The 9,671-nt window shown below is 46.0% G+C and overlaps 1 long non-coding RNA gene across 4 annotated transcripts in view; it reads right to left on the bottom strand.

Annotated features, from left to right (window-relative positions):
* Nucleotides 1-4,505: 4,505 nt before the first annotated feature.
* The window catches only part of LOC124233090 (uncharacterized), a 5,807-nt gene continuing 641 nt past the window's right edge, over nt 4,506-9,671 (bottom strand). Inside the window, exons 1-3 of one of the 4 annotated variants that reach the window (XR_006886971.1) lie at nt 8,356-8,409; nt 7,618-7,768; nt 4,506-6,800 (exon numbers count right to left, since the gene is read on the bottom strand). This is a non-coding gene — a long non-coding RNA (uncharacterized LOC124233090). Of the gene's footprint in view, nt 6,801-7,617; nt 8,325-8,355; nt 8,410-9,671 lie in introns of those variants that run through there. The other 3 variants (XR_006886972.1, XR_006886970.1, XR_006886968.1) reach the window with 3 other exon arrangements.

Raw genomic sequence — 9,671 nt, 5'->3', positions numbered from 1 at the left:
AGTGGAAAACGTCAGAACAGTGGCTGCCTTTGGGGGAGGGAAAAATTGCCTGCGAAGGAACATGGGGGTCTTTTCTGGGGATAATGGAAATATTCTATTCTTAAAAGGGGTGAAGGTATATGGTGTATTTACTTGTCAAAACTGTACAGTTGAGATCTGTGCCTTTCAATGTATGTACATTTTGCCTCACAAAAAAAACCTAAAACACAATAAAGCGAAGGGTGGGGAATGGGTTGAAGTACAGATGAAACAGAAATGGCAGATGAATAGTAGTTGTTGAAGCTGAGTGACAGGTCTACTGTGCTATTTTATTATGTATAAGTTCATAATTTTCTGTAATAAAACACTTCTATAAAAAGAAAACTGACCTACAGTGTTAGCTGGTGAGATGTTGGTACATTTGGGGAGGAGGGCGGGGGAAAGTGATGGTGGGGGGCATGAGTGAAGCTGCTTCTAGTTCTTGGTTACACACGTGCATCCACTGCCATAACCCTCCAGCTCCACAGGAATGATTTCTGCCTAGATTTCTGTAGGCAGGGTCTACATCAATAAAAAATTTAGATCCTACATATTTGTCCAAAAATTCTACATTCGACATTTCAGAATAACATTAGTGTGTTGTTTCATTTCATTTTAAAGTGGAACATGTTCATTCCTGACATCAGGATGGATTTTAATTTCCAAAGTATCTACCAATGTCCTCACCCTTGCGTGACCCCCTGGGTCTTTCTATTTTTGACTCAATTTGGTAAGTGGCATGGTTTTGAGTTATTATGATGCAAGTTTTTTCCAGCAAAGTCCACCCCCACAGTGAAGCTCACCAAGGCCACGGCAGCTAGTACAGTTCCGCAGGCACAGCATGTACTCAGACCTGTGGGACCAGGGTGAATGAGGAACAAAATGAGGCACAGGGGTTGGTTCCTGCAAAGGGCCGTGAGTAGGTGATGCAGGTGAGACTGAAGGCTCCAGCTCAGCGACAAACATTCACACATTTATTAGAGAAATCATTTGTAACCCACTCACCAAAAGATGCTGGCTTGAGGCAGAGGTTTCAGCCTTGGCTGTGCACTGCAATCACCTAGAAAGCTTTAAAAATACTGACGCCCAGGGCCCACTCAGGGATGCTGACTTAACTGGTCTGTTGCCACATGGGTGTGGGGGACTGTAAAAGCCCCAAGTGATTCTAATGTGCAGTCAGGGGCAAGAACCACTGACTGGGGGTTGGGGAAGCACCAGCTGCGTGAGTCCACGTGTGGGCTATGAGACTGGCCCCACTGTAGTGTCTCAGTTGGGGTCTTAGACACCAGCTCAAGCTTTGCTGATATCAAAGGACTCCTTCAGACTCACTCAGCTGTCTGGCTAAATGGCAGCAGAGGGGAAACGTCTCCTCGCAGGTCTGTCTTTACGTCTCTTGCTCTCAGAGTAAGAGCTTGTTCCAGGCACGGTAGTTTGACTTAGTCTGTGTTGAAAATCATGAATAGCCTACAAATACCTAAAGGGATGAAAAGAATTTGCAGACATGTGGAGTGCATTAGATGTGTTTTCAAGTTTCTCCCATGATTATAAATAAAAAATATATAATGTTGGGCTTTGGTTTCCTAAACTCAGCCCTCTGCTATTTCCCTAAACTATGCCAAATCTTTCCTAAATGTCTCCGCATTCTCTCGAGGGGATAATTCCCAATGGTGAAGAGTGCTAGATGGACGTGAATCTCAAGGGAACTCTGCTTCCACTGCAGAAGCACCCCTCCCCAGAGCCTGGGAGATGAGGGAAGCTGCAGGAGGAGGGTGCTCTGGTGGCGGGTGGCTCTGGAGTCGGGTGGAGTTGATGCTGCGTCCCAGAGCAGCCCCTCAGTAGCTGTGGGGCTTTGGATGAGTTACTCGACTTGGAACAGCTATATAGACCTCATCTGCAAGAAAAGGCATAACAACACTGATTGCAAAAACGTCAGCCATTCTCCACACCTCCTGCATCCATGCCCTTTGCAATGTGGTTTTACAGCTGCTCCCATCAACAGGCAGAATCTGCTCCCCAAACCTTGCATGCAGGCCGCCCTTATCTGCTCTGGCCAATGGAATGCAGTGGGTATGACAATGTGCCTGCTTCAGGCTGGGCCCAAAGGTCTTGCATGCTTCTGCCTTTTCTTTCAGAATTCTGCCATCTCCATGAGAACAAGCCCATGTTAGCCTGCTGGAGGATGAGATGCTGTGGGGAGGAGGACTGAGATGCCCAGTCAGTAGCCAGCTCACTCCCAGAAGCAGAATCCCCCTGTCAGCAGCTGGCCACACAGACACGAAGGAGCCCAGCTGAGCTCAGCCTAAACTGCTGACCAGCGCAGCCGTGAGCTAAATTTTGGGGTGGGTTGTTAGGCAGCAATAGCTAACTTGTACAGATACCCATTGCACACAGGATGCCAGATTCAGGGCCATGTTGGTTACAAGCTACTTGGCAAACAGCAGGCACCCCCTAAGCACTGATTTCCTCTTTCTCTTGTCTAAAGTTTCGTCTCTTGAGTTACACAGACATGCTCAGAGACGTGTATGCATGTGATTGGTGCTTAAATGCGTGTGAAGGCCAGACACAGGTCCTCCCTAAATTTCCACGCCTCATGCTGTGAACTTCTAGCACACGTTGATGCTGCCTGTGCACCGACTTCCTCCCTGAGCATTAGCTTCATCCCCTCAGCCCAGCTCCCACCTGTGAGGCAGTAACAGGCCCCAGGGCCAGTGACTCCAGGAGCTGGAAATTCAGAAGACTGACGGCCTGATGTTCTCACCTCATCACTTCCTCCCTTCCCGAGTCCGTCTCCAAGCTGTGCTCACCCTTCGTACTCTGCTTTCACTGCTCCCCGTCCATCCTGTTCCACGCAGACCTCCTCCCTCTTCCTGCCACCACTGTACCTTTCTTTCATCAGTTTTGTCCCTTTTCCCGAGTAAAATAACTCTTCTTCCACTCTCTGCTTCATACACTCACTTGGGAAACAGTAATTCACCCCACAACTTCGTTTCTGTTTTGTGAACATTCAGCCCCATTCTGGAATGAGAGTCCTGCCGCCTCCTCCAGTGACGGTCCTTCAGGGATCCAGAGTCTCCTGCCTTCTCCTTTCCTTCTGATTAAACCACTTCTCCTCAAGCACCAGCATTCAAGGTAAATTTTTTTGAACTGTTGTTGGTCATAAAGAGGAATGAAGCGCTGACACGCCACAACTTGGACGGACCTTGAAGACGTTACACTGAGTGAGTGGAGCCAGTCGCAGAAGCCCATGTGTCATAGGATTCCGTTTATATAAATGCCCAGTACAGGGAAACTACAGACACAGAAATAGATGAGTGGTTGCTCAGGGCGGGGCCGGGGGCGTGGGAAGGTGACAGCTAAAGGGTGCAAGGTTCCTTCCTGAGGTGACAAAAATGTTTTAACGTCGACTGTGGTGTTGGTTGCACACACACGAGTATACGAAAATCCACTGAACTGTACACTTTAAATGAACAAATGGTAATACATGTGAGTGTTATGTCAATAAAGCTGCTTAAAATTAAAAAAATTATGAACTATTTTATACAAAATCATACATATGGTATAAAGAAAGATAAAATAAACGCCCTTTACCTATCACCTTCTTAATAAATCACGCTTCATCACCACCTTTAAAGCCGTCCGCACAGCCCTTCTGAAACACCACCCTTTGCCTCCTCACCCAGGAAAATCACTCATTTGATGTTGAAAAAATAGATTGTTCCTTTGACTTTCATTATAGTTTTACTACATATGTATGTATCTGTAAACACTGTTTAACTTTATAAGTTTTAAACTTTCTAGGGGCTGGCCCACAGTGCAGTGGTCAAGTTCCACGAGCTCTGCTTTGGTTGCCCAGGGTTTGCAGTTTGGACCCCGGATGTGGACCCCACACCACTCATCACCCATGCTGTGGTGGTGGCCTACATACGAAATAGAGGAAGACTGGCACAGATGTTAGCTCAGCGACAATCTTCGTCAGCCAAAAAAAACCTTTCCACAAACGTGCTGTACTTCCGTAACTTGAGTTTTTCATTCAACACATTATTTTTGACAGCCTTCCATGTTCTAAATAGTTTCTCCTTCAATTCTATGTATTACTTATTAATTACCCTCTAAATTGAAGACAGTGAAACCTGCCTCAGAGAGAATTCTTGTGAGATAATATAAAGTGCTTATTGCAGTGCCTGACTCATGATGGGTGTTCGATTTTTGATAGATACATTATTGTTATATAATTAATATATTGCTGCAATTGCTATATTATCATATATGTTATTATATATATTAGTTATTGCTCTTTTCTGTGGGAATATGTATTATTTCATCAGCTACATTATACATTAGTAGTTTTCAAGCTATAGTAAAATCTGAGTTACACAGACCTTTGGGAAGTACCTTATTCTAGATACTTGAATTTCTGGATAGCTAAGATTTAATTTTTTTATGGGCCAAATTTATTTCTAAACGTATCTTTTTAAATTCAAACAAACTAAAAGAATGAACTTTATTAAAAATTTCAGCCATTTCCAAATTCTCTTCCAAACTTGTTAATGAACATATCTGACAGATTTTAATCAGACAGCACAAATTGTTCTGTGTTCTGCTTTAAAATCTTCCTTCATTTGTGCACTTCCACATACAGACACAGCCAATAGAAGTGCCATTTTTCATGACTGTTTGCTTCCCCGACTCCCATAGTCAGAGGAGAGCAGCAGAGGAGAAAGGGCAGGAAGCAGACGGGCTCTGAGCCCTGCCCGGGAGCCCTGCTGGGATCCTGATCCCTCCGTGGGAGGGTCACACAGTCTCCTGGGCCATCACTTTTTTCCATGGCAGCTGCTGGTGCCAGTTTTCAAACTGCTGCCATCAGAGGGCAGTCTGGTCCTGTCCACCAGCACAGGTCCAGCGGTGGGGCTTCCGGGAACCCCAGTGCAGGAAACAACGGCAGGGTCAAGGGCAGGCACCAAGGGAGGCGGCCTTGGGTTTATGACCAGCATCTGTAACAGTTACAGTTCCCGGCCACCTCCACCTGGCTCCCACTGGTCACAATATGGTAAATGACACAGGGGGTTGCTGGGGTTCCGATGAACATCACCCTGTCACTCCAGGAGCTTCTAGGTCAGAGAGCTCGTCCTTCCCACCACTGCACACATCTGGATGCATCAGCAAGCTTGTGTGCGCACTGACCCTGTCATTCCAGGAGCTTCTGGTCAGAGAGCTCCTTTCCCGTCACTGCACACATCTGGACGCATCAGCAAGCACGTGTGCGCACAGGCACTGTCGCTCCAAGAGCTTCTGGACAGAGAGCTCCTTTCCCACCACTATACACATCTGGACGCATCAGCGAGCTCATGTGTTCACAGGCACTGTCACTCCAGGAGCTTCTGGGTCAGAGAGCTCATCCTTTCCTACCACTGCACACATCTGGATGTATCAGCAAGCTTGTGTGTGCAGAGGCCCTGTTGTTCCAGGAGCTTCTGGGTCAGAGAGCTCGTCCTTTCCCCACCACTGCACACATCTGGATGCATCAGCAAGCTCGTGTGTGTACAGGCACTGTAATTGTTTTGTGGATATGAACCCTCACACAAGAATTAACTTATTTACAACAATATTTTAACATTTCCAAAAAGCTGAACATTTTGAAGTTCTCTATTTCTGTTATTTCTAATTTTATTGCATTACGTCCGGAAACGTAATGTGTACTAAGTGTAGTTTTTGTTTGCAAATTATGGTCAAAAGTATTTCTACTTCTTTGCAAGTATGTTGACACACTTTTTTTTAACTTTGTTACCACATTCTTTTGAGCATATTCATACAGATCTGTTATGTGTTCATAGTTTCTGGCGCTTAAAAAATTCTCACCTTTCATTCTCCCTTCAACTTTTCCTTCTATGCCCTTTGCTCTAGATTCGATGATCTGATATCTATTTGTGAGTTAAGATTGCTTTCAGTTCTAGATACCAGAACATCTCACATGTAAGTCTCAACAAGAAGGTAGGAGAGGAGGCTGAAGGAGCAGGCAGGGGCCAGGTTGTCTAAGCTCTTATTCTCTCACAATGAGAAGCAGTGGCAGAGTTTGAATGGGGAGGTGGGTGGTGCATATCCTTGCTCTTCATGCTTTCAAGAGGTCACTCTGCATGCTGAGTGAAGAATGGCTGGAGGAGGGCAAGAGAGGAAGCAGGGAGACAGTTAGGAGACTGTCCTTGGCAGGAGACCAGTAAGAGAGAAAGGCAGCTGAACCGGGTTCTAGAAATGGAGACAGCGAGAAGCTGCAATCAGGATGCAGGCTGCAGGCAGAGCCAACAGGACTTGCTGTGAGACTGCGTGTGGGGTGAGAAGGGAAGAGCCAAGGATGACTCCTGGGTGCTCCCCTCAGGGAAGAGAACCCAGGCCTGGGGGTGACCAGCAGATGGCATTCAAACCTGGGAGACTGGATGGGATCTCTCTGAGAAGAGGGGTCACAGAGCAAAGAGAAGGGGGTGAGGATTACTAGATCTGGTGGGGGAGGAGCAGGGGGAAGAAGATAGCGTGAGGGGGAGGGGGCTGGGAAATCCAGAGGAAAGTGTTTCAGGAAGGAGGAAGTGCTCAGTTGTATCATCTGTGTCGAATGCAGCTGAAAGAGTGAGATAAGAACAAGAACTTAACCTTGAATTGAGCAAAACGGAAATCATTGGAGACCTGGCTACAAGCCACTTCAGCGAAGTGCAGTGGAGGAAGCAGGAATGGAATCGGTTCAGGAGAGAACGTGAGGAGAGGCCGCTTGAACGGAGCAGAGAAGCCGATGGTAACTGGAGAGGAATCTGGGGTCAGAGGATGTCTGTCTGTTTAATGCACAACCTTAGGGTGTCTTTGTACGCAGATGTTGGCAAAGAGTCATCACAGACACAGGACTAAAGAACTCTGGAGGAAACCTGAAAGGGCTTCTCAGCCCAATTTTGTGCAAAGTTACAACTTGAATCTTTAAAATAAATGGGATTTTTGCCATCCTTTCATAATACAGGTACACCCCACAGAACACGTCCCCAGTTAATGTTCTCCTGGAAGAAGACATTAGTTTTTAATACTTAAACTAAACAGCAGCTACTTGCTCAGTACGTCTTTCAGCTGATATTTATATAAACTTTACATCAAGTCTTCAAAAAATACAACATTTTAAACTAAATGGTTTGCAAGACAAGCTTCATGTTGCTTCCAAATACAATTGGTAGGCCATTGATCATGCTAGTCACTGCAAAGCTTTGGAATATCAGCAAGATGTACAATATCTGATGTTGCAGGTCTAGGAGAAGCCACTGCTGCTGCGAAAGCAACTGCATGCTAACAAGCACATAAATGGAAGGTGACCAAGAAGGACTATTTCAAGCATTTTACATCCTAACATGGTATCTATAACTTATATCTAGATGTCATATTGTGATTTAGGAAATTGGTAGGGTTTTTCCAGGACTTGCAATGTCATTATTTTTGCTATTTAAAATAAGAGAAAACAGGTTCTCCTTAGCATTTTTTCAGAGAACGTGTGACATTTCAGGCACAAATTACTGACAGTTATTAATGGCAGATGACTTCCAGTCTTGTTTTGGTTTTAAAATTTTAATTACTTACCTTGGAAACTACTTAACTTTGTTTCTTCCAAACGTTGTAGTAAAATTGATGCTCCAGAAAGTTGCACCACAGATACTCTGCTGTTTTGCATCCTCTCTGCACAGAACTGGGGTGGCCAATACTCATTTGACAAGCAGGTAGCAATGCAGAACTTGGAATTATCAGAGAAACAAAATGGGAAAATGACTTAAGAGAATCATCAGTGTAACCCCCAAAAGCAACAAATTATTAAAAGTGGTTCCAAAGGGGTATTTAAAAAGAGATATTAAAAGTGGTTCTAAAGTCTATTATAGAGCAGAAATGCTGAAGTTGTGTATTACCTTTGTCGATGCAAATAATCCATAACCAACCTATAAATCAAAATTGGGGTGAGTTTATCATGAGCCAGAGTGAGGATTATAACCCAGGAAGGCCTTAGAAGGTGTTCTGGAGAAGCGGTGGGTTTCAGTACAGTCTTACATCGTTTTAGAACAAAAGATATATTGAACACACCCGGGATACATTTCCAAAGAGGTATTCAGTTGCAAATTAGCAGGTCAACATGACCATGATGCCAGGAAAGGGACTAATATGGGTGTTATCAATAGGGTGTCAACGAAAATAACCCATAATCAATCTATAAATGAAAATTTGGGTGAGTCTATTCCGAGCTAAAATGTGAGGACCATGGCCCGAGGCCTTTCTTCCCGAAGGAAGAAAGGGCACCAAAGAAGTGAGGTATACAGAGCAGTTACATACCCCCAAACAGGATGTTTCACATATGATTGAAATGTCCCTTTTACAATAGTCACAAGATTGCCCTGTCGGCACAGCACTTGATGGACACAGCAGGTAGTGGGTCTGCTATCTTGGTGGGCGCAGCAGGAGGCAAGTCTATTGTCTTGAGCTGGGAGGTCACAGGTGAGTGGAGCAATCAGTTCCTAGCCTAAGAAAAGATGCTTAATCTTTAAGGAAAGCCAAAGTTGGGAGGGGGAGAGAAGTTGCACCTTTATCTCAAGGGCCTTTGTTCTTGCCATAGGGAATGTCTAAAGCAGATATACAATGCATGCTCAACAGCCACCGTCAGACCCTTTTGGAAAAACAAGGTCAGGCCAAAGTAGGTTTACACCAAATGGCTTCCTCATATCCTCCAATATATCCTATTGCTTGCCATTTCTCTTTGTCAAGGATATTACCAACAGGGTGTAGGAGGGGAAGTATGTGTTCTTTATTTTAATGAATAAGCCAATGTACAGTGCATGTTTGACAGGCCATCAGTCAGGCTTTCTAGTCCAAGCTGAATCAGTTTTGAACTGGAATAGTTACCCCATATACCTCAATATGTGAAAGTTTCTTCACCCTCCTACACAAACTTCCCTACCATTTTGGGGGGACCACCGGGCACTTCTGGTCCTGTTGCTTGTGTTAATTACATGAAGAGGCCCACTGTGGGATAAGGAAACGGTGAACCAGCCTGTGTGGGGCATCAGAGAAGGGGTGTGTGTGTGGCCCCCAAAACAGCTTAGGCGGTGACTCATCTGTGCGCCTGTTTCCTGTCTGTCTAACGCAGGAATGGGGGCTGCCCACTGTGACGTTTCCTCCTTTTATAACATGGCTGGGGCAGTCCTTCCAAAAGGTCTGACCAAGGAGTGGACCGTTCAGCCAGCCGGAGTCCAAGGCCAGCTCTGGAGAGAGCCTGACCACCCGGTCCAGAGGGAGGATCCTTGCAGCTAGAGGGATGGAGGGGATGGCGGGAAAGACGGCAGTGAAAAGGCAACTTCCAGGTTCCCAGTACCGGCATTTCCATTCTAGCAGTGAATTCATGGTTTCATACACAGACCAGGGAGCTTCCATTTGGTCTCCAGGCAGTCTCAGCACACACCGGCTTGGTCAGCCCACCCCAACCTAGGCGCCTGCCTCCGCGCGCGACGCCTGCCCCACTGCGCACATCCACGGGCCAGGGCGTGGAGCGGGCGTGGCGTGCTGGAGGGGAGGGCGTCGTGCAGCAGGAGGCAGGCATGGTGAGGGAGGGATGCGGGGGAAGGCGGTGGACAAGGTCGAGGCCTGGAGACCAA

Source organism: Equus quagga, chromosome 2 (genome assembly GCF_021613505.1).
Source record: "Equus quagga isolate Etosha38 chromosome 2, UCLA_HA_Equagga_1.0, whole genome shotgun sequence".
NCBI classification, from domain to species: Eukaryota; Metazoa; Chordata; class Mammalia; order Perissodactyla; family Equidae; genus Equus; species Equus quagga.
Note: the sequence above shows the minus strand (reverse complement) of the source record. Positions and strands in the feature narration are given on the sequence as shown.